Below are 25,666 nucleotides of genomic sequence, written 5' to 3'. Positions count from 1 at the left end.
CCTAGTTTTTATGATTCCCTTATCAGCCCCATCTCCTTTCTGAGATGTGCCCAGGCCTCTTCTCAGTGACCTCTCTGAATCAAACAGCACCCTCTGAAGTGTACTTAAGAGCCTGGCTCTCTCCTTCTTCCAGGGTGTGCCCCCTCCCAGCTCACAGGAATGCAGCAATCCAAAAACCAGTGTGGGGGGCTCCTCTACTTCACAAATTCCTCCAGCAAGCCTGGCATGCCTAATATGGCACTCACAAACCCTCATGCATCCTGAGCACTGCATGCGAGCACACAAGTGTGATGCACTTCAACATGCATGTACTGTATCAACACATCTGTCCTGATATAAGCCAAGACTGAGCTGAGCACACAGCTGCAGAACTACCTATGGTTGGAACAGTAGGCCCCACTCCCATGACACAGGTCACATGGCCTGACCATATTACTTGATTACTTACTATATAACCAGTATGCTGCTACCACTGCACGTGTGCTACTCAGCTACCGGACAGGGCGGTGTCCCTCCACCACTATGAGGGTAGAGCATGGTCGAATTAAAATCTGAACGTGCCTATTGGGTGTAAATTGTAAAACCAATAAAGTTTGTTTAAAAACAAAAATGAGGGTAGAGCAGGGTGCGCCACTTTCATTATAGCCAGGCCTCAATTTGTGAGACAGGTCATGGTGCACACACATGATCCATGTTCGCCCATGGCCAAAACCTTGTTACCCAGGATCCAGATATCACCGTAGCTAGGGCACTCAGGGGTTCACGTCTACTACTACGTGAGGGACTTTTCCACCCAAACAGTTCTATGCTGATGCCTTACAGTTGAAATACAGTTCATTGGTGCCAGTTAATAACTCACTCAGCTATGTTGAGAGGATTGTAAAGTGCAACCTGCAGGTGACATAAGAATCTCTACAACAAAATCAGTAACTACCTGAGCTATCTACATAAAACACACATTTAGGACCTGCTTGTTACCCAGTGTGCTTTGCAGCAGGCACATTAACACTCTGTGTTATTTTATGATGAGGAGGGTGACCAGATGACTCCATGTCACTGGGACACCAGTTTTCCAACCATGGGCTTACCTTAAACCAGTAATTACCTTAAAGTGTGTTAGCGCAATTGACACAACAAGTCAATTCACATCTCTATCCAGAATGCACCAATTTGTTATATTAAGTTTTATATTAAGTGCCAAGAATGGAAAACTGTTGTCCGGTGACATGGAGACATCTGGTTGCCCTAATGATGAGCCCAACCTGTGACTACACTGCACACAAACCTCTCCAGTAAGAACATTAACCACTAAGTTATCTTACCACTAGTGTACCCTTGAACTAGCTGGACACACCATGGTCTCTGCAACAAATGCCTTAACCAAACAAGACAGCTGAGTAAGCTAATGTTCAATTGTTAACGATAATTTAATTTATAAAGTGCACAAATCACACCAGGAGGGGTATCTTGGTGCTCTGCAGCTCATAGACAGAAATTCAAACTAATTAGGCCAGAAACAGTGATTTTTTGAGAAGTTTTCTAAATTTATAATGATCCGCTCATTTACATATATGGAGTGGGAGCTTGTTCTAAAATAGGGGGGCTAGGTATGAAAAAGATCTTCCTCTTGATCAAGATTTACTGATCCATGGGACTGTAAGCAGTGCTTTATCATATTCTTAAAGATCTGCCTGGACGATACTGGACGAGCTTTGGGGAAAGGTAGCTCGGGCCTTTACCGTGCAAGGACGTGTGTGTCAGACTTTGAAGATGAATCTTTTAGGAATCAGCAACCAATGGAACGAGTGCAGAAGAGGGGCAGAGGAGGCACGGACCGGTAGTTTATTGGTGAAAAGTGCCGCTGTGTTTTGAACGACTTTATTTAAGATAGTCTCATTTATGAACACCAATAAAGCATTACAGTAGTCCAAGTGGCTAATGGCCAGCGCTTGTACTAGTGTCTTTCTCACCGAATGTGGGAGGCGGGGGGAAACTCTCCATAGTAGACGCAGTATATAAAAGCATGTGCCAGTGGTGGTACCAACTTGTTCTTTCATAGTTAGTGCTTTGTCAAGGCGAACGCTTAGGTCTTTTATGACTAGTTTGGGAGTTGGAGCTAGGCCATGCTTACAGGGCTACCAGTCAGGTGTCCAAATATGTTGAACCTTGCCAAACAGTGTGATTTCTGTTTTGCTGGCATTCTGCTGGAGACAATTATCTGTAATCTGGGTCACAATGGCTGTCATACCTGCTGAGAAGCGAGCTTTAGCATTGTTCAGATCTTGGTCAAGAGTGATGATTAGCTGCGTATCATCAGCATATGACAGTGCTTCAAAACCAAACATTTAACAAGCTTGGCAAAGGAGGCCATGTAGATGTTAAACAGTATGGGGCTCAAACAGATGCCCTGTGACATCCCCTTTTCAAGTTTCAAAGTGCGCAATTTGTAAGAACCCAGATTAATAGTCTGGGTTCGGTTGGTTAGAACATCCTTGAACCATGAAAGTGCTGTGCCATGGATTCCTGCCTCCTGCAGTCTTTGCAGCAATCTGGGATGAGATACAGTGTTGAATGTTGCAGAGAGGTCCAACTAAACAAGTAATAAAGGAATGTTTTTGTCTAAAGAGCATCTGATTTCGTCAGTGACTGCAACCAATGTAATCTCGGTAATGTGCATGGGTCTAAAATCTGATTGAGACAGTATGTAGTCTGTTTGTGACCAGGTAAGTAAGCCAAAACAGATTTACTCTCATATTTGTCCCAGTGGCGTAACGCAAAATGATGGGCCCCGTATAAACTATGTGATGCCCCTGAGTCTATGCAGATATTAATTGACCATGGTCTGAATGCCCTCCCTTTGAAGAGTTAGGAGTCCCCTGGAATATTGGTGGGCCCCCTGCGTCACAGGGGCTGGGTTACTCCCCCATGGCTGCCAAGTTTTCAAGGTCCATGTGTGTAGAGCTGCTCCAATCCAGGTTCTTTCTTTGAATTCTATTACATGATGTAAAGGTTTTATAGAAGAATAACAAAACTACAAGTCCCAGAATTCAACAAAAAAAGCTGGACTGAAGCAGCTAGTCATACATAGACCTCGAAAACTTGCAGTGCTGTGACCCTGATTTGTTCTTGTTGCCAATTCCCATGGAGTAGAGTTTTCCAAAAATAAATGCATATGCTGACCATCACTCCACACTTCGTGACTTTGCGCCTCAGGACTCCCAGAGTATTGTTTAGGTGAAACCTAGCAGCGTGCATATGCTGCTCTGTGAGCCATGCTGTGTCCAGTGTATGGGCATTCAGCACTCCCAACGCTTTTGATTGGCTCCTTCGTGTGCTTTTCAAAAATGTTTTGGGTTCATTGGTTTGTAGCTTGCATTTTTCTCTCCTTTTGCTGGTTTGGTCACACCCTGGAGACTGCCTCTCTTACATACAATTTTTCACAATGGGATAAATTGGTTAGTGATATTTATTTTGTTAATTTCCTGCTCGGCGGCGCACACTTGCCATAAAGCGCGTCCATGCCTCAGACAAGCTGTTTATTACCAAAAAGCTGTTAATGCGTTAAAGGTGGAGGGAGTTTTATATCGCAGCTTGCAGCTGATATTCCTTTCTGTTCACAATTCTCCCCTATCCTTAATCCTATCCAGGACGGCCAGTACATCACAGCTTCTGGGACAGGGGAAGCCTCTATCGCTTCTACCCACAGGTGTGGGATGACATCAGCAGCCAGCTGCTGGTCCCCGCCTCTTCAGCCTCCTACAAGTTTCTTCTTGGTTTGGGTCCTGGGCCTCTATAATGTCGGCCTCTGTGCCTTGCCATCCCAGGCCCTAGCGTTTCCAGATCATGCACGTCTTCTTGCTGGACCTAAATCACATCGTCTGCCATAGCTGACCGTTCCCCATCCAGACTCCAACGGCTGCTCCCTTCGTTATTGTACCTTTTCTAGAGTGCTGCTATCTGCTTCTCTTGTCCCATCGGTAATTCCTCATTCTAAATCCTCTAGGAAGTGCTGCTAGCTGCTTCTCTGGTCCCAGTGGAAATTCCTCATTCTCAGTCTTCTTGACAGTGCTGCTACCTGCTTCACTGGTCTGATTGGTAATTCCTCATTCTAAGTCCTCTAGACAGTGTTGCAGCTACTTCTCTAGTCCCAGTGGCAATTCCTCTTTCTTAGTCCTCTTGGCAGTGCTGCTAGCTGCTTCTCTGGCCCGGTCGGTAATTCCTCATTCTAAGCCCTATAGACAGTACTGCTAGCTGCTTCTCTGGTCCCTTCTGTAATTCAACATTTTAAGTCCTCTCGGTAGTGCTGCTAGCTTCTTCGCCGGCCCCAATGGTAATTCCTCATTCTAAGTCCTCTAGACAGTGCTGCTAGCTGCTACTCTGGTCCCATCAGTAATTCCTCATTCTGAGTCCTCTAGGCAGTGCTGCACGGTGTCTCTGGTCACAGTGGCATGTCCCCATTATTAGTCCGCTAGGCAGAGCTACAGCTGCTTCTCTAGTCCCAGCGGTAATTCCTCATTCTAAGTGCTCTAGACAGTGCTACAGCTGCTTCTCTGGTCCCAGTGGCAATTCCTCATTCTTGGTCCTGTATGGAGTGCAGCTAGTTACTTCATTGGTTCAGTCGGTAATTCCTCATTCTAAGTCCTCTAGACTGTGCTGTTGCTGTGACTTTGGTCACAGTGGCAATTCCGCATTCTTAGTTCTCTAGGCAGTGCTGCTAGCTGCTTCTCTGATCCCATTGGTAATTAATCATTCTAAGTCCCTTCGACAGTGCTGCTAGATGGTACCTTGGCCTATTGGTAATTCCTTATTCTAAAAATTCCAAACACTGCTTTCTAGCTGCTACTCTGGTCCTGTTGGTAATTCCTCATTCTAAGTCTTCTAGACAGTGCTTCTAGCTGCTACTCTGGTCCCATTGGTAATTCCTCATTCTAAGTCCTCAAAGCAGTGCTGCTAGCTGCTACTCTGGTACCATCAGTAATTCCTCATTCTGAGTCCTCTAAGCAGTGCTGCGCTATTTCTCTGGTCACAGTGGTAATTCCTCATTCTTAGTCCCCTAAGCACTGCTACAGCTGCTTCTCTGATCTCAGTGGTAATTCCTCATTCTAAGAGCTCCAGACAGTGCTGCAGTGGCTTCTTGGGTCCCAGTAGTAATTCCCCATTCTTAGTCCTCTATGCAGTGCAGCTAGCTACTTCATTGGTTCCGTCTGTAATTCCTCATTCTAAGTCCTCCAGAGAGTGCTGCTAGCTGTTTCTTTGGTCCCAGTGGTAATTCCACATTCTAAGTCCTCTAGACAGTGCTACAGCTGTGACTCTGGTCATAGTGGTAATTCCGTATTCTTAGTTCTCTAGGCAGTGCTGCTAGCTGCTTCTCTGCTCCCATTGGTAAATCCTCATTCTAAGTCCCTTAGACAGTTATGCTAGATGGTACCCTTGGCCTGTCGGTAATTCCTCATTCTAAATATTCCAAACAGTGTTGCTAGCTGCTATTCTAGTCCTGTAGGTAATTCCTCATTCTAAGTCTTCTAGGCAGTGCTGCTACTCTGGTCCCATTGGTAATTTCTCACAGATGGGCAGTGCTGCAACTCTGCCTCTGTTCCCAGAGGTAATTCCTCATTCTTAGTCCTCTAGGCAGTGCTGCTAGCTGCTTCTCTGGTCCCATCGATAATTCCTCTTCTAAGTCCTCTAGGCAGTGCTGCTAGCTGCTTCTCTGGTCCCAGTGGTAATTCCTCATTCTAAGTCCTCTAGACAGTGCTGCTAGCTGCTACTCTGGTCCCAAAGGTAATTCCTCATTCTGAGTCCTCTAGGCAGTGCTGCTAGCTGCTTCTCTGGTCTCATCAGTAATTCCTCTTCTAAGTCCTCTATGCAGTGCTGCTAGCTGCTACTCTGGTCCCATGGGTAATTCCTCATTCTGAGTCTCTAGGCAGTGCTGTTAGCTGCTTCTCTAGTCTCATTGTTAATTCCTCTTCTAATTCCTCTAGGCAGTGCTGCTAGCTGCTTCTCTGGTCCCAGTGGTAATTCCTCATTCTCAGTCTTCTTGACAGTGCTGCTACCTGCTTTACTGGTCTGATTGGTAATTCCTCATTCTAAGTCCTCTAGACAGTGCTGCAGCTACTTCTCCAGTCCCAGTTGTAATTCCTCTTTCTTAGTCCTCTTGGCAGTGCTGCTAGGTGCTTCTCTGGTCCGGTCGGTAATTCCTCATTCTAAGTCATGTAGACAGTGCTGCTAGCTACTTCTCTGGTCACATTGGTAATTCCTCGTTCTTAGTCTTCTTGACAGTGCTGCTACTTGCTTCACTGGTCTGAATGGTAATTCCTCATTCTAAGTCCTCTAGACAGTGCTGCAGCTGCTTCTCTGATCCCAGTGTCAATTCCTCATTATAAGTCCTCTAGGCAGTGCTGCAGCTGTGTCTCTGTACCCAGCGGTAATTCCTCATTCTTAGTCCTCTAAACCAGTGGTTCCCAAACTTTTGACTCCTGAGGACCCCCATTGAGTCACCACTGGAAGCCAGGGACCCCCAAGCAATTTGTATGAGTTAAATTTCAAACATTAAAATAGTAATTGGAAAAAAATACACATGTGTGCACACAAAACAAATACTCAAAGTACTAAGGATTTTGGGGCCAGATGTACGACCATTTCATTTAGCGCCTCGCAATTGGCGACACATTGCGAGTGGCAAATTGTGAGTCCCTAAATGAAATGTACAACAGTGTGTTTAACACTGTTTGGGATTCCCAATGGGGTCGCAAATTGCAAGGTTCATTAATATTAATGAGCCTCTCGCAATTTGCGAGCCCATTGGGAATGCCAGCCCTCCCTGCAATGGTGGCCTGCTGGGCTCTGCAGGCCACCATGTCTCGGACTGCTTTTAAATAAAGCAGTTTAAAAAAAATGCAGCCTGTTTACCATGCATTTAAAAGAAAAAGAAAATGAAACTTATTTGTTTCATTTTCTAAGGGCAGGCAGAGGTCCCTGGGACCACTGCCTGACCTTAAAAAAAAATTGTGCATGCCTTTGCAAAGGGTAAGGGGTCCCCTGGGGACCCCTTCCCATTTGCGAATGCATTTCCATCTACTTGTAGTAGGTGGTAATTGTGACTGTTTTGCGACCGCAAAACATTTGTACATGGTTTTGAGACTCGCTATTTGGAAGGGAATGCCCCTTCCAAATAGCAAGTTGCAAAACTATTTAGAGAGTCGCAAACAAATTATGACTTGCGAAATAGGCTATGTACATGGCCCAATAGGTTTTTGCATGCGCAAACGGGTTCGCGAACCCGTTTGCGAATATAAAAACAGATCGTACATCTGGCCCTTAGTATTTTATATTGAAGTAATAGCCCCTCTGTCACATGTATTTCATTTGTTTTGTAGCATCTCTCATACCATTGTAGGATGTCAGAGCACTTTACATCACACACATATAGAGACATTGAATCATACATGTAAATCAGGGTGTATATATAAAATGTTTAAAGTGTGCTTGGTCTGGAAAAGCACAAACTCAGGATTCAAAGCATAACACAGTGGTTAGCATTGACTTTAACATTAAAAATGTATATCCACCCAAATATATCTTTTTAGCAGCATCAGGATTATGAATACCTGGGACAAAATATAAGTTACTAACTGGTACCATGCAGTTTGCAAGCAGCTCTTTGATAGTTTATAGTTCCCTCTGCTAGATTTTGATTGTCACTTATGAAGTGCAGAGTAACAAAAGAATCTCTGTGACAAAAGCAGTAACCACGAACCTATGCACATAAAATGCTGCTTTTTAAGATGCATGTTACACGTTCTTTGCAGTAGGTACATTAACCCTCTGTGCTACATTAGTTAAATCAAAGCTGCCACTGAACAAAACTCTCCTCACGCTCCAGCAGGTACATTAATCACTGGCATTCTCTTGATACTTTTATTGGTGCTGGAAAGCCTCTAATTATACAAGAAATGTTTCTGTGCTTTTAAAACTGCTGCCTATGGACCCCCTGGGAATGTGTCACGGACCCCTGGGGGTCCGCGGACCACAGTTTGGGAAACACTGCTCTAAACAGTGCTGCAGCTACTTCTCTGGTCCCAGTGGTAATTCCTCATTCTTCATCCTTTACGCAGTTCAGCTAGCTTCTTGGTCTGGTTGGTAATTCCTCATTCTAAGTGCTCTAGACAGTGCTGCTAGCTGCTTCTCTGGTCCCGTCTGTAATTCAACATTCTAAGTCCTCTAGGCAGTGCTTCTAGCTGCTTTTCTGGCCCCAGTGGTAAATACTTATTCTAAGTCCTCTAGACAGTGCTGCTAGCTGCTTCTTTGTTCCGGTCCATAATTCCTCATTCTAAGTACTCTAGACAGTGCTGCTAGCTGCTTCTCTGGTCTCATCGGTAATTACTCATTCTAAGTCCTCTAGACAGTGCTGCTAGCTGCTTCTCTGGTCGCATCGGTAATTCCAAATTCTAAGTCCTCTGGACAGTGATGCTACCTGTTTCACTGGTCTGATTGGTAATTCCTCATTCTAAGTCCTCTAGACAGTGCTCCAGCTATTTCTATGATCCCAGTGATATTTCCTCATTCTAAGTCCTCTAGGCAGTGCTGTAGCTGTGTCTCTGTCCCCAGTGGTAATTCCTCATTCTCAGTCCCCTAAACAGTGCTGCAGCTACTTCTCTGGTCCCAGTGGTAATTCCTCATTCTAAGTCATATAGACAGCGCTGCAGCTGCTTCTCTGGTCCCATTGGTAATTCCTCATTCTTTGTCCCTTTACACAGTTCTGCTAGCTTCTTGGTCACACCTCCATTACCCATTATCAATTTATGGAAGAGTAAACATCATTAAAATGACCATCCTTCCAAAAATTACTTTTCTGTTCCAACATATTCCGATGGCCTTTAAGGAAGAATGGCTCAAAAAAGCTCAGTCCAAAATCTCCAGCTTTATATGGGCCTCTAAAGGAGTGCGTATCTCCTGGAAGAAACTTAGAAGGCATAATGAGAAAGGAGGACTTAAGTTGACGGATCTTTCCTACTATGCATGGGTGTTTTTGTTAAAAGGAGGGAAAAATGTGTTTAAAGTTCCAGAGGAGCCGGATATAGGCAAAATGTATAAAGCTATGCTAAAAAGGGGGAGACACTGACTTTATACATAAATATGGGGACCCTCGCTTCTGTGATAAGATTTGATTAAAAACTCTGCAGGGTTTAGCTATAACCTGGTATAAAGTTAGGAGGGAATTAAAGATCAACTATTATAGCTGTTGGGCATCAATCTTCGATTCGCCAGGATCCCCAGAATGGACTATGGACAGTTTGGCACTGCCATTAAAAGAAGCGGGAATACTGCTCTGGGGCTCGGTGATGAAAAATAATGCTGTAATCTCTTGGGAGGAAGCCCAAATACTAACAAAGGGTCGTTTATCAAGATTTAAATATCTCCAAATGTTGAGTTAGAATCGCATTGTGGGACTTGGGGCAGAACAGGATAATAAACTGGAATCATCCCTGGCGGCTGGAGTAAACCTGAAAAAAGAGGTGGAACAAGGATATTGGCTGTTGGTGGAGCTGAGTGATGGTCATTTTAACCTGCAGAAAGAACTGTGGGAGAAGAGCTTGCCTGGGGAGCAGTTGGAAGAACTATGGCAAGTATCTTGTACTACTTTATACTCCACAGTACGGCCCGCAAATTTAAGGCGGAACCAGTTCTGCTAGCTTCTTGGTCCCATTGGTAATTCCTCATTCTGAGCCCTCTCGACAGTACTGCTAGCTGCTTCTCTCGTCTCTTCTGTAATTCAACATTCTAAATCCTCTAGGCAGTGCTGCAGCTGCTTCTCTGAACCCAGTGGTAATTCCTCATTCTAAGTGCGCTAGACAGTAATGCAGCTGCTTCTCTGGTCCCAGTGGCAATTCCTCATTCTTAGGCCTCTATGCAGTGCAGCTAGCTACTTCATTGGTTCTGTCAGTAAATATTCATTCTAAGTCCTCTAGACAGTGCTGATAGCTGCTTCTATGGCCCCATTGGTAAATCATCATTCTAAGGCCTCTAGGCAGTGCTGCACCTGTGACTCTGGTCTCAGTGGTAATTCTGCATTCTTAGTTCTCTAGGCAGTGCTGCTATCTGCTTCTCGGGTCCCATTGGTAATTCCACATTTCAAGTCCCTCCAACAGTGCTGCTAGGTGGTACCCTTGGCCTGTCAGTAATTCCTCATTCTAAAAATGCCAAACATTGCTGCTAGCTGCTACTATAGTCCTGTTGGTAATTCCTCATTCTAAGCCTTCTAGACAGTGCTACTTGCTGCTACTCTGGTCCCATTAGTAATTCCTCATTCTAAGTCCTCTAGACAATTTTGCAGCTGCTTCTCTGGTCATGTCTGAAATTCACACACAGGCAGTGCTTCTGTTCTCAGTGTTAATTCCTCATTCTTAGTCCTCTATGCAGTGCTGCTAGCTACTTCTCTGTTCCCAGTAGTAATTCCTCACTCTAAGTCCTCTAAACAGTTGCTTCTCTGGTCCCAGTGGCAATTCCTCATTCTTAGGCCTCTTTGCAGTGCACCTAGCTACTTCATTGGTTCTGTCGGTAATTCCTCTAGACATTAATGCAGCTGTGACTCTGGTCACAGATGTAAATCCTAATTCTTAGTTCTCTAGGTAGTGCTACTAGCTGCTTCTCTGCTCCCATTGGTAATTCCTCATTCTAAGTCCCTTAGACAGTGCTGCTAGGTGGTACCCTTGGCCTGTCGGAAATTCCTCATTCTAAAAATTCCAAACAGTGTTGCTGGCTGCTACTCTAGTCCTGTCAGTAATTCCTCATTCTAAGTCTTCTAGACAGTGCTGCTGGCTGCTACTCTGGTTCCATGGGTAATTACACATTCTAAGTCCTCTAGACAGTGCTGCTAGCTTCTTCTCTGGTCCTGTTGGAAATTCCTCATTCTAAATCCTCAAGGCAGTGCTGCTAGCTGCTTCTCTGGTCTCAGTGGTAATTCCTCAATCCAAGTCCTCTAGACAGTGCTGCTAGCTGCTACTTTGGTCCCGTCATGAATTCCTCATTCTAAACATTCCAGTCAGTGCTAATACTCTGTTCCAAATGAGTAATTCCTTGTTCTAAGTCCTCTATACAGTGATGTAGCTACTTCTCTAGTCAAAAACAAAGAAGGGAGGTAGAGCGAAACGACTGGATTCTTGCTCCACTGGGATACTTAGATAAACACAAAGAATCCAACTAAAAAATGGGAGGGGAGGGGGGGGAGTGTTTTCAACGTGTGTTGAAGCACTCAGTGTTTTGAAAAATACCCCTCACACACCAAAAGGCCCCTTGGTGTCATGCTTCATCATCGGGGTCTTCGCACCCCTCTATCGGGATGCGGCGTGCTGCGACCTACGACTACGCGGGAGCACTAATAGTAAAGACTATGTGTGGTGTTGGTGTGTGGGGTGTCTTAGGTTAAGTGAGTGGTGGGATGTGGTGAAAAATTAAAAAATACCTGGCGCATGAGTTTGAGGAAAAATTTATTCTGAACTCTGGCTGGTATTATTAAAAGAAGTGCAGAATGAGGTCAGGGCTGTTATATTAGGAAACAGGGCCTCTGGTGTGCGTTGTCGACATGTTTCGGAGCCAAGCTCCTTCTTCAGGACGGGGGCACAACCTCCCCACCTTACTCACGTTTTTCTAAAATTAAAAAGTGTATTATACAGAAAAGTGACGAAAAAATAGGCTAAGTGTGCCTACAGCGGTCTGCTACAAGTACAATGACCTGCAGAAAGACAAAAAGGAGAAAACAACATTGGTTACCCTTGTAGCGGGTAGTTCAAGCAGGTGCAGTCACCTGGAACCTCACCATTATGCTTGTTTTAAAGCCTGTGGAAGGAAAAGGACTCACACAACATACAACATAGAACACACATGTACTGGTACTTAGAGTTATTGTTGGTCCTACTTTTGAAGCTTTCTTTTTTTGCCTCATGAGCATAGAGGACGTCTGGGGTGTTGCTATTGTTGCAATCTATTGGGAAGAATGATGCAAGATTTAATAACTCATTCTTACTCACTTTGGTTTTAGGACGATGGTCTTAATTGATCAGACTGTGGATTACTCACGATTACAGGACGCTATGGACACCGTCTACCCCCACACGCTGCTCCGCTGGTTCTGAATGGTAGACCAGTGGTCATGCTATTTATACCCTGTTTCTTAATGGTCGGAAGTAACTGTGTTTCCTAACATGGGTGTTCCGCTTCATGTTAATTGACAAATGCCCATGTTTGGAACGTCCGTTAATTAGCCTCGCGCATGTCTCTCCGTCATGTAATGACATGGCATAGACGTCTGGTGATTCTCCCCGTCGGCGCATGGTAACTGATCACTCGCGCATGCGCACGCCAGTGATAAATGGCGCATGCGCGATCGCTTTTGTCATTTCTGACAGACACTGATTGTCGCGCATGCGCTTCTTGTATTACGGCGGTCCTTTCAGTACTGTCTGCGCTTTCAATGGGGCAATATCCTTCCTATTGAAGCCGGTTCGTAAAACTTCAGTTTCTTGGTCTCAGAAGTATCCCGATTGAGTACATTCAGACAATATGGTTGTGGTCGCGCTCTGTTTATCTGCTTAGTTATAATAGTCTTCAATTTCGGGGATATTTATTAATTGAAGTCCTATTTTTGACATATGTGAAAGACCGTTTCACCGGTCATTGGTCATTGGTCAATTGGGTCCACGGTACATCATCATTAAGCCCAATTATATGGGTTCCAAGCCTGAAAACCCATCTCTGTTCCTTCTGGAAGAGCCCAGCTTCAGAGGGTAGTTGCTCAATGATTGTCCAGTTTAGGTCATTTACGCAGTGTCCAGCCGTTAGGTAGTGAGTTGCCATTTTCGTTGTGCTCTTTTTACAGCGTACATTGCTCTTATGTTCGTTCATTCTTATTTTGACGGCCCTCGTTGTCATACCAACATACTCAAGGTTGCAGGGACATTTGATCAGATATACTACGTTTTTAGTATTGCAATTTGAAAACTTCCTTTGCTCCCAGGTGGTTCCATTACGGAAGAAAAGTTTTTTGCTTTTCTTGGTCAGGTGGCAGCTACTGCAGTTTCCACAGGGAAAATGGCCCTGGACGTCAACAGATGGTTGCATAACAGTTGTTTTTGATTTTGGTCTTGTGTGTACCAATATGTCTCTTAGGTTACGCCCTCTTCGGTGTGCAAACATAGGTTTTTCAAAGTTTAGGTTGCCACAGGTTAGTATCCTCCAGTGTTTATTCACAATTTTTGATACTTCGTTGGACATGGTGTTAAAAGTTGTCACACATATAGGTCTTTTATTCTCCTTTGCTTCTGTGGTTCGGTCCTCCAGTAGGGCCTCTCTGTTGTTATTCGTAGCTCTTTTTAGACCTTTTGCAATGATTCTCTTGGGGTACTCTCGTTGCTTTAGCTTCTCACTCAGGTCTTTCGCCTGTGATTTGAAATTGGACATATTTGTGCAGTTACGTCTCAGACGTAAAAATTGTCCATAAGGCAAGTTCTCACGCAAGTGCCTGGGGTGAAAGCTGTCGTATCTTAGCAGACAGTTTCTCGATGTTGGCTTGAAATGGGTAGTGGTTTTTAGACCCCCATCTTCTGCATAGATATTTAGATCAAGGAAAACTAATAGGTTGGATGACATGGTACTGGTGAATTTGAGGAAGGTATTTTGGTTGTTCAGCCATATTTGGAATTCCTCCGCGGAGTGTCGGTCACCTTCCCAGATGACTAGGACGTCATCTATGTACCTCCTCCAGCATTTTATGTTTGCTCTGTATGGATTTCGTTCATTGAGAATTTTAGTGGTCTCTAGGTGATGTACATAGAGCCCCGCCAGGCTCGGCGCAAAGGTGCTACCCATGCTGGTTCCATGGCACTGTTGGTAGATCGTGGTCTTGTATTGAAAGAAGTTTTTTTCTAGGGCCAGTGAGATGCACTCAAGAACCAGTCCTCGTGGTGTTTGGTACTTCCATTGTGTTGAGAACAAGACTTCTTCAATGATCATGAGTGTTTCGTCATGGGGAAGGCTTGTATAAAGACTTTCGACGTCCAGGCTAATTAAGAGTTGACTGCCCGGGTCGAAGGGTATGTCCTGTAGGAGTTGTAATACCGCTTTAGTGTCTTTGAGGTAGGTGTTAGTAGATTGTACTAGAGGGCGCAGGAAAGCGTCTGCGAATTTTGACAGTGGTTCTAGGATTGAACCGATCCCTGATACTATCGGTCTTCCAGGGGGATTGGTGAGGTTTTTGTGAATTTTCGGGATGCTGTAAAAATACGGTATCCGCGGTTTTTTCTGCTCCAAAAATTCGCCCTCTTTCTTGCTCAACCAATCGTGTGCTAGGCCTTCTTCGATCATCCCTCCAATCTTAATTCTCAGGTTCTCTGTTGGATCCTGTTGTAGGATCATGTAATTGCGTCTATCAGACAATAGTCTTAAACATTCACTGTCGTAGGCCTCGGCAGTTTGTAGGACGATGGCTCCGCCTTTGTCTGCTGGCTTTATTATGATATTAGTGTCCTCAGATAGCGATTTTAGGGCTTGTTGTTCCTCCTTTGTTGTGTTATGAAAAATTCTGGTAGACGACACATCCAGTTTGTTGACTTCTGTCATGATAGCTTTTTCATAGGCCAATAGCTCTAAGGGGACCAAGGGATCTGGTGGAGTGAAGGTAGATTTGGGTCTAAGGCCGGTATCGGTTCTCAGAACTGGTGATGGTCTTTCCATGAAGTAGGCTTGTAGTTTCAATTTGCGTATGAATTCCTGCATCTCAATGTTCATCTTGAAGATATCAGGTCTCTGTGTAGGAACAAAGCCTAGGCCTTTGTTTAACACCTGGGTTTGTAGACTCGTTAGTAGTGTTGGAGTGAGATTGACCACTAAGTCCCTCTCTGGTTGCTGGACGACGGTTGGTTGGGTAGGGATCCCGTCATGCTCCTGGTTTGTCGGGGGTTTCCTTGGTTCGGGTCCTCCCATGTGACGTTGTTTCCCTTCCGGTTTCTTCCCCGTGGTCCCGGGCGCGTGCCTAAAAAAGGCTGTGGGTCATAGAAAGCACCATCAAAATCCTGGTTCCATTGTGGATACCCCTGAGCATTAGCTGTTGGGCCAAACTGGAAAGGGGTGAACGGTGGGGGACCCATGTATTGTGGAAATTGAGGGTACCCTCTCCATCCCCGTTGTCTCGGGAACTGTTGTCTTTTTTGTCTCCAACCGCCTCGGTTTTGGCGGTACCTTTGGCCATTACCTGAGTTAGAGCCGGTTGAGCTGTCTGACCCATCACTGTCTATGTCGCTGTTTTGGTTCTTGTGCACATAATCAGCTTTTGTGTATGGATAGGCTCCTTCCGGTGTGAATTTATCTTTATCCTTTTTAAGTTTGCTGAACTTGCTTTGTTTCAGGGTGTATTCGAACTCCGTCATCTGTTGGTTAAGTTCATCAAGTTTTATTTTGAGGTCGGCAGGTGAGATGTAAGTGCTTAGTTGTACCTCAATTTTTTGAATTTCAATTTTTAATTCTTGTGTTATTCTGGCCGCTGTTTTTACAATGAGGACTAACCAGTCTCTGGTGCAGTGCCAGGAGATCAGGGACCACTCTTTTTTAAACTGGGCATCAGACTGGAATATAAATGGTTCAGTTTTGACGATCAGACCCGGTGGGCCCATTTTATTCCGGAGGTACTCTGTCATTAGTAGACCATGTAGTGCTGCTTTGATTTGGTTACGTCTTAGGTTTACTATTTCATTCCAATCATTAATATTAGGACCTGTTTCTGGGTTGCTGAGGCCCTCAAATGGGTTGATGGCTGTGAGAATTCTGTCGATCTCGTCGACCCCAAACGTGAGGCCATGTTCATCCTCCATTGTAAAGACCGCTGATGTAAGTACCTAATGTGTGATACTATGTGTGTGAGTATGAGAGTAAGGCTCCCGCAGCTGTGCGCTGCCTGTACTGAGTCAAAAACAAAGAAGGGAGGTAGAGCGAAACGACTGGATTCTTGCTCCACTGGGATACTTAGATAAACACAAAGAATCCAATCCTTCTTTGTTTTTGACTCAGTACAGGCAGCGCACAGCTGCGGGAGCCTTACTCTCATACTCACACACATAGTATCACACATTAGGTACTTACATCAGCGGTCTTTACAATGGAGGATGAACATGGCCTCACGTTTGGGGTCGACGAGATCGACAGAATTCTCACAGCCATCAACCCATTTGAGGGCCTCAGCAACCCAGAAACAGGTCCTAATATTAATGATTGGAATGAAATAGTAAACCTAAGACGTAACCAAATCAAAGCAGCACTACATGGTCTACTAATGACAGAGTACCTCCGGAATAAAATGGGCCCACCGGGTCTGATCGTCAAAACTGAACCATTTATATTCCAGTCTGATGCCCAGTTTAAAAAAGAGTGGTCCCTGATCTCCTGGCACTGCACCAGAGACTGGTTAGTCCTCATTGTAAAAACAGCGGCCAGAATAACACAAGAATTAAAAATTGAAATTCAAAAAATTGAGGTACAACTAAGCACTTACATCTCACCTGCCGACCTCAAAATAAAACTTGATGAACTTAACCAACAGATGACGGAGTTCGAATACACCCTGAAACAAAGCAAGTTCAGCAAACTTAAAAAGGATAAAGATAAATTCACACCGGAAGGAGCCTATCCATACACAAAAGCTGATTATGTGCACAAGAACCAAAACAGCGACATAGACAGTGATGGGTCAGACAGCTCAACCGGCTCTAACTCAGGTAATGGCCAAAGGTACCGCCAAAACCGAGGCGGTTGGAGACAAAAAAGACAACAGTTCCCGAGACAACGGGGATGGAGAGGGTACCCTCAATTTCCACAATACATGGGTCCCCCACCGTTCACCCCTTTCCAGTTTGGCCCAACAGCTAATGCTCAGGGGTATCCACAATGGAACCAGGATTTTGATGGTGCTTTCTATGACCCACAGCCTTTTTTAGGCACGCGCCCGGGACCACGGGGAAGAAACCGGAAGGGAAACAACGTCACATGGGAGGACCCGAACCAAGGAAACCCCCGACAAACCAGGAGCATGACGGGATCCCTACCCAACCAACCGTCGTCCAGCAACCAGAGAGGGACTTAGTGGTCAATCTCACTCCAACACTACTAACGAGTCTACAAACCCAGGTGTTAAACAAAGGCCTAGGCTTTGTTCCTACACAGAGACCTGATATCTTCAAGATGAACATTGAGATGCAGGAATTCATACGCAAATTGAAACTACAAGCCTACTTCATGGAAAGACCATCACCAGTTCTGAGAACCGATACCGGCCTTAGACCCAAATCTACCTTCACTCCACCAGATCCCTTGGTCCCCTTAGAGCTATTGGCCTATGAAAAAGCTATCATGACAGAAGTCAACAAACTGGATGTGTCGTCTACCAGAATTTTTCATAACACAACAAAGGAGGAACAACAAGCCCTAAAATCGCTATCTGAGGACACTAATATCATAATAAAGCCAGCAGACAAAGGCGGAGCCATCGTCCTACAAACTGCCGAGGCCTACGACAGTGAATGTTTAAGACTATTGTCTGATAGACGCAATTACATGATCCTACAACAGGATCCAACAGAGAACCTGAGAATTAAGATTGGAGGGATGATCGAAGAAGGCCTAGCACACGATTGGTTGAGCAAGAAAGAGGGCGAATTTTTGGAGCAGAAAAAACCGCGGATACCGTATTTTTACAGCATCCCGAAAATTCACAAAAACCTCACCAATCCCCCTGGAAGACCGATAGTATCAGGGATCGGTTCAATCCTAGAACCACTGTCAAAATTCGCAGACGCTTTCCTGCGCCCTCTAGTACAATCTACTAACACCTACCTCAAAGACACTAAAGCGGTATTACAACTCCTACAGGACATACCCTTCGACCCGGGCAGTCAACTCTTAATTAGCCTGGACGTCGAAAGTCTTTATACAAGCCTTCCCCATGACGAAACACTCATGATCATTGAAGAAGTCTTGTTCTCAAAACAATGGAAGTACCAAACACCACGAGGACTGGTTCTTGAGTGCATCTCACTGGCCCTAGAAAAAAACTTCTTTCAATACAAGACCACGATCTACCAACAGTGCCATGGAACCAGCATGGGTAGCACCTTTGCGCCGAGCCTGGCGGGGCTCTATGTACATCACCTAGAGACCACTAAAATTCTCAATGAACGAAATCCATACAGAGCAAACATAAAATGCTGGAGGAGGTACATAGATGACGTCCTAGTCATCTGGGAAGGTGACCGACACTCCGCGGAGGAATTCCAAATATGGCTGAACAACCAAAATACCTTCCTCAAATTCACCAGTACCATGTCATCCAACCTATTAGTTTTCCTTGATCTAAATATCTATGCAGAAGATGGGGGTCTAAAAACCACTACCCATTTCAAGCCAACATCGAGAAACTGTCTGCTAAGATACGACAGCTTTCACCCCAGGCACTTGCGTGAGAACTTGCCTTATGGACAATTTTTACGTCTGAGACGTAACTGCACAAATATGTCCAATTTCAAATCACAGGCGAAAGACCTGAGTGAGAAGCTAAAGCAACGAGAGTACCCCAAGAGAATCATTGCAAAAGGTCTAAAAAGAGCTACGAATAACAACAGAGAGGCCCTACTGGAGGACCGAACCACAGAAGCAAAGGAGAATAAAAGACCTATATGTGTGACAACTTTTAACACCATGTCCAACGAAGTATCAAAAATTGTGAATAAACACTGGAGGATACTAACCTGTGGCAACCTAAACTTTGAAAAACCTATGTTTGCACACCGAAGAGGGCGTAACCTAAGAGACATATTGGTACACACAAGACCAAAATCAAAAACAACTGTTATGCAACCATCTGTTGACGTCCAGGGCCATTTTCCCTGTGGAAACTGCAGTAGCTGCCACCTGACCAAGAAAAGCAAAAAACTTTTCTTCCGTAATGGAACCACCTGGGAGCAAAGGAAGTTTTCAAATTGCAATACTAAAAACGTAGTATATCTGATCAAATGTCCCTGCAACCTTGAGTATGTTGGTATGACAACGAGGGCCGTCAAAATAAGAATGAACGAACATAAGAGCAATGTACGCTGTAAAAAGAGCACAACGAAAATGGCAACTCACTACCTAACGGCTGGACACTGCGTAAATGACCTAAACTGGACAATCATTGAGCAACTACCCTCTGAAGCTGGGCTCTTCCAGAAGGAACAGAGATGGGTTTTCAGGCTTGGAACCCATATAATTGGGCTTAATGATGATGTACCGTGGACCCAATTGACCAATGACCAATGACCGGTGAAACGGTCTTTCACATATGTCAAAAATAGGACTTCAATTAATAAATATCCCCGAAATTGAAGACTATTATAACTAAGCAGATAAACAGAGCGCGACCACAACCATATTGTCTGAATGTACTCAATCGGGATACTTCTGAGACCAAGAAACTGAAGTTTTACGAACCGGCTTCAATAGGAAGGATATTGCCCCATTGAAAGCGCAGACAGTACTGAAAGGACCGCCGTAATACAAGAAGCGCATGCGCGACAATCAGTGTCTGTCAGAAATGACAAAAGCGATCGCGCATGCGCCATTTATCACTGGCGTGCGCATGCGCGAGTGATCAGTTACCATGCGCCGACGGGGAGAATCACCAGACGTCTATGCCATGTCATTACATGACGGAGAGACATGCGCGAGGCTAATTAACGGACGTTCCAAACATGGGCATTTGTCAATTAACATGAAGCGGAACACCCATGTTAGGAAACACAGTTACTTCCGACCATTAAGAAACAGGGTATAAATAGCATGACCACTGGTCTACCATTCAGAACCAGCGGAGCAGCGTGTGGGGGTAGACGGTGTCCATAGCGTCCTGTAATCGTGAGTAATCCACAGTCTGATCAATTAAGACCATCGTCCTAAAACCAAAGTGAGTAAGAATGAGTTATTAAATCTTGCATCATTCTTCCCAATAGATTGCAACAATAGCAACACCCCAGACGTCCTCTATGCTCATGAGGCAAAAAAAGAAAGCTTCAAAAGTAGGACCAACAATAACTCTAAGTACCAGTACATGTGTGTTCTATGTTGTATGTTGTGTGAGTCCTTTTCCTTCCACAGGCTTTAAAACAAGCATAATGGTGAGGTTCCAGGTGACTGCACCTGCTTGAACTACCCGCTACAAGGGTAACCAATGTTGTTTTCTCCTTTTTGTCTTTCTGCAGGTCATTGTACTTGTAGCAGACCGCTGTAGGCACACTTAGCCTATTTTTTCGTCACTTTTCTGTATAATACACTTTTTAATTTTAGAAAAACGTGAGTAAGGTGGGGAGGTTGTGCCCCCGTCCTGAAGAAGGAGCTTGGCTCCGAAACATGTCGACAACGCACACCAGAGGCCCTGTTTCCTAATATAACAGCCCTGACCTCATTCTGCACTTCTTTTAATAATACCAGCCAGAGTTCAGAATAAATTTTTCCTCAAACTCATGCGCCAGGTATTTTTTAATTTTTCACCACATCCCACCACTCACTTAACCTAAGACACCCCACACACCAACACCACACATAGTCTTTACTATTAGTGCTCCCGCGTAGTCGTAGGTCGCAGCACGCCGCATCCCGATAGAGGGGTGCGAAGACCCCGATGATGAAGCATGACACCAAGGGGCCTTTTGGTGTGTGAGGGGTATTTTTCAAAACACTGAGTGCTACTTCTCTAGTCCCAGCAGTAATTCCTCATTCTGAGTCCTCTAGGCTGTGCTACTAGCTGCTTCTCTGATCCGGTCAGTAATTCCTCATTCTAAGTCCTTTAGCTAGTGCTGCTAGCTGCTTCTCTGGTCGCATCGGTAATTCCTCATTCTGAGTCCTCTAGACAGTGCTGTTAGCTGCTTCTCTGGTTGCATCGGTAATTCCCCATTCTAAGTCTTCTTGACAGTGCTGCTACCCGCTTCACTAGTCTGATTGGTAATTCCGTGGTTCTAATTCCTCTAGACAGTGCTGCTAGCTTCTTCTCTGGCCCCAGTAGTAATTTCTCATTCTAAGTCCTCCAGACAGTGCTGCCGCTTTGTCTCTGCTTCCAGTGGTAATTCCTCATTCTTATTCGTCTAGACAGTTCTGCTAGCTGCTTCTCTGGCCTTGGCAGTAACTCCCCCATTTCAAGTCTTCTAGGCAGTGCTGTAGCTAAGTCTGTGTTCCCAGTGGTAATTCCTAATTCTCAGTCCTCCAGACAGTGCTGCTAGCTGCTTCTCTGGTCTCATTTGTATTTCCTCATTCTAAGTCCTCTAGGCAGTGCTGCTAGCTACTTACCTGGTACCAGTGACAATCCCTCCAATCTAAGTCCTCTAGGCAAAGGTGCAGCTGTGTCTCTGTTCCCAGTGGTAATTCCTCATTCTTAGTCCTCTAGACCAGTGTTTCCCAAACTGTGGTCCGAGGGCCCCCAGGGGTCCGTGGCACATTCCCAGGGGGTCCCCAGGCAGCAGTTTGAAAAGCACTGCAAAGTTCCCGGTAAAATTAGCAGTTTGAGCAGTTTGAGCAACAATAAAAGTGTCATGAAAATGCCAGTGATTAATGTATCTGCTGGAGAGAGTTGAAAGTTCTGTCCAGTGGCAGCTTTGACTTATCTTATGTAGCACAGAGGGCTAATATGCCTACTCCAAAGAACGTGTACCATGCATTTTAAAAAACAGTATTTTATGTGAATAGGTCAGTGGGTTTCTGCTTTTGTCACAGACATTCTTTTGGTAATGTGCAATTCATAAGGGGCAATCGTAATCTAGCACAGTGACCTATAAACTCTCATCAAAGACCTGCTTGCAAACTGCATGGTACAAGTTAGTAACTTATGTTTTTTTCCCAATTTATAACTATCTGGATGCTGTTAAAAAGGTTTATTTGGGTGGAAATCATTTTTAATGTTAAAGTCAATGCTAACTTCTGTGTTATGTTCTGAATTCTTAGTTTGTGCTTCACCAGACCAAACACTCTTTAAAAATGCCTAGCAGCATGAATGATATGTGAATCCTACACCTTGTAGTCCCCTTTGCCTTATGTACCATTTTCTATACACTGATTTTCACGTATGATTCATTGTCTATATGTGTGTGATGTAAAGTGCTTTGACATCCTACAATGGTATGAGAGATGCTATAAAACAAATGAAATACATGTGACAGAGGGGCTATGGAGAGATGAGAGGCCCTGCTGGAGGGTGATAATAAGGGAATCATTGAAGAACCCCAACAAAGATTGTCGTATCATGATGCACAGTTAGGTCTTCATTTACTATTCTTTAAAAGCGAATACAAATTATTATATAATTATAAATGTTGTTTAGACTGCACCATTGTTTCCTACATTTTTTGGGGGGGGCGAGCCTCCCAAAGCCCCCTTTGTAGTGGACGGGCTCTGTCACTGCACTTGATGTGCACCACATAGGGACTAGTATGAGAACATTTGCCAGGGCTGCTTTGGGTTTCCAGTCTGGCCTTGGCGGGAGCCTCGTACTACAAAATAAAAGCAACCATTCAAAAGTTAGTCTTGGAGATGCAGCACCAACCTACCCATTAAAATGTTTTTGTTTGCAATTTCTTTCAATATAAAATACTAAGGGGATATTTACAATAGAACTGGCAGAGCATGCCGTTAACCTCCTTGGTTCGCCACTTTAGAAACGCACGGCTGCACCATATTTACAAGAATATGGTGCAGCCTTGTGTTTCCCCCTTCACTGGTGCTACACTTAGCGGTGTAGTGCCAATGCAGGCACCCTTGCACCATAGTGCAAGGGTGTCTGCGTGCAGGGGAAGATTGTTTATGTGCAGGAAGTTCCCACTTCCTGCACATGAACAATTTTGAAATGCCGTTTTGTCACTTCTATGTGTGCTGCCTAATGCAGCACACATGGAAGTTACAAAATGTATTTTTTTTTAAAGATTGTTTATGTGCTGGAAGGGCCACCTTCCTGAACATAAACAATCCAAGGTGTTTTGATTTTTCCATGGGGAAAAGCAAAATCGAGGAGAAATAACGCATTTCTCAACGTTTCGCCAAGTTAAGACCTGGTTTTCCATGGTCTTAATCTTGGTGCTGCCTCCTATTTACGCTGCCCTTGTAAATAGAAGGCAGCGTCAAAATGAATGGGTGTTGGGGTGGAACAACCGCCGCAACTCCCACTGCCCAGCCTTTTCACGCTAAGCATTGCGTGAAAGTGGGGCTTAATTACAAGGCAGCGCTAAGCCACATTAAGTGGATTAAAGCTGCAGTGTAAATATGGCGAAGCCCCTATCGCCACGGGAACATCACAAAAATGGATGTTCCCATGGTGATAGGGGCGTGTAAATATGCCCCTAAAATTAGAGTATTTGTTTTGTGTGCACACGTGTGTTTATTTTTTTCCGAATTACTGTAATGTTTGAAAATTAAATCCTACAATTGCCTGGGGGTCCCCGGCTTCCAGTGGTGACTAAATGGGGGTCCTCCAGACTTAAAAGTTTGGGAACCACTGCTCTAGACAGTGCTGCAGCTGCATCTCTGTTCATACATCCACTCAGTGGCGGCTGGCATGGATCAGAGGTGGCGAGGCGGGTGGTATAAAAAAAGGGAAAAAAACACCTTATCACTGTGTCCTTCCTCTGTCTCTCCTCCAAGTCACGTCAGGACAGGAAGCACCCCTAAGCCTTGCAGCATTGTGATTGGTCTGAGCGCCATGGTTCGGCGTTCAGACAGGGACTGGAAGCCTGGGCATGTTCTCCACCCAGGCTGTAATGCAGCCTGGGTGGAGACATGCAAATTGCGCATGATGGTTTGGCCAGCCCGAGACAGACAGACAAACATTAACACACACTTACATAGTGCCTACCACTCCTGCCCCTTCTCTGTGAGCAGAGCAGCCCCGCCCCACAAACCTGCCGCAGCAACGAAAAAGAAAATCATAACATTGAGTTATTGTTTTATTTTTCCTTTATTTATGCTGCTGAAAAGCAGTGGGGCAACACTCTTTCGCCTTAGCGGAGGATCCGTCACACACTACCCTCCAAACCAAAACACATATTTATTTATTTATGCGATTTTATATAGCGCGGACTTTACCCGAAGGTGTCAGAGCGCTTCACAAAAGGAACAGTAATGATACATGAGAAGAAAAATTACAAGTGAACAAATTACAAAAGCAAACGTTAAGTTACATGAATCAAAAGTGACAATAGTGAGCAACCAAAATACATGAGGCAGCATTCGGTACATTACAGGAGAAAAAAGTGATATGTGTGCAGGTTACAAAATCGTACAAAGTACAAGTAGAGGTATAATACTGCAATAAATGGCAGACACTCCAGCACAAGAACAAACGTTACGTAGGCAATGGTGGCACTTGTGCAAGTATCTAAAGCAAACAAAAGGTGAGAGGTAGCATACAGTGAATTACAAGAGAAAAGTGATGTGTGCAAGTTACAAAAGGGTACCATACACAGGTACAAGGATAATACTGCAATAAATGGTAAACACTCAAACTGCCAGAACACACTGGGAAGAAGGCACTTCCATAGTCATAGTTAAAAGACATTGCCATTTACAACGCCAATAGCTCTAATTCTAAAAAATGTGAGACCTATTGCATTGCAAATGCTTGTTTTTCATTTCCAACAGTAAGATGCCTTCGAGTTCCGGGAAACAGACAGCTGCGGTTACGAAGTTTGGTGATCACCAGGTTTTAGCTGCTCATCTCAAAGCACTTTGAATTGTGGTAATAATGGTAGCTACATGCTTCCCTTTAACGCCAGGGCGCCCGCAGCACAATGCAAAGGCATGTAAGCTGCAAGTAATAGGGCAGCGGTCTGCGAGCTGCAGATCGTGGGAAAGTGGTTCGTTTTAAATGGATTTGATCTGCAGTGTGTCTGCCGGACTTCCTGCTTCTGCCGGCAAGAGCTGCATCTTCAGCAGCACCCCCATCAGCAGCGAGCTGCTACATCCTTCAGCGCTGGGGGAGGGGCGGGGAGGAGACAGGCCGAAGAAAGAGAGGCCCCGCCCCCGAGGCGATACATCCACGCGCTCCTTCGGATTGGCGGGGTTGGGCTTGAATAGAGTATTGTCTCCACGGGAGGGAGGGTTGTTTTCCAGGAATATATTTGTCAGTCTTGAGTTGTTTGGCAAACTCTTAGGACGGTCATTTTAGCTGTCATATTTAACTGAAGATAACGGAAACTGGTGATATGAGCAGGGTAAGGTCCCGATGTACAGTCCGTGCGCTTATATTTTGTGAAGAGGAAATGTTTTGTTGCCGAGAGCATGTTTGTGAATGTATTGAATGCTTACCCCATCTACTATTTGTAATATTACTAAACAAAAACGATGCTAATGGACTGACTACCCGTATAGCGAGCAGTGGCATGCATTTCCCTAACAACATACACGACGTTTCCTTTATGTACACTGGGAGTGACCCTCTTCAATGCTGATATTAAGATATGATCATTTTTTCTTGGTGATTTATCTCCTATTGCCGCTAGTGTCAATGGATTACTTACTTGCACATCTATAGATTACTGTTGATTTGGCTCAAACCAGCGCCCCATTGTCTGTTTTATACTCGTTAAACCATTTAAAAAAATCCCGTTGGTGGCATGTT

The 25,666-nt window shown here is 44.7% G+C and overlaps 1 protein-coding gene and 1 long non-coding RNA gene across 4 annotated transcripts in view; one reads left to right on the top strand and one right to left on the bottom strand.

The window, feature by feature from the left end:
• LOC144755145 (uncharacterized) overlaps nt 1-25,666 on the bottom strand; it is a 188,720-nt gene that overhangs the window by 91,236 nt on the left and 71,818 nt on the right. The gene's annotated exons all lie outside the window — the stretch shown is intronic.
• Nucleotides 1-25,666, top strand: part of LOC144755144 (calcium homeostasis modulator protein 2-like) — a 106,938-nt gene that overhangs the window by 24,001 nt on the left and 57,271 nt on the right. Inside the window, exon 1 of one of the 2 annotated variants that reach the window (XM_078643700.1) lies at nt 25,086-25,259. The exons of the other annotated variant lie outside the window; for it this stretch is intronic. The gene's annotated coding sequence lies outside the window, so the exon portion shown is untranslated. Of the gene's footprint in view, nt 1-25,085; nt 25,260-25,666 lie in introns of those variants that run through there. 2 annotated transcript variants of the gene reach the window in all.

This window comes from Lissotriton helveticus, chromosome 5_1 (genome assembly GCF_964261635.1).
Source record: "Lissotriton helveticus chromosome 5_1, aLisHel1.1, whole genome shotgun sequence".
Lineage (NCBI taxonomy): Eukaryota > Metazoa > Chordata > Amphibia > Caudata > Salamandridae > Lissotriton > Lissotriton helveticus.
Note: the sequence above shows the minus strand (reverse complement) of the source record. Positions and strands in the feature narration are given on the sequence as shown.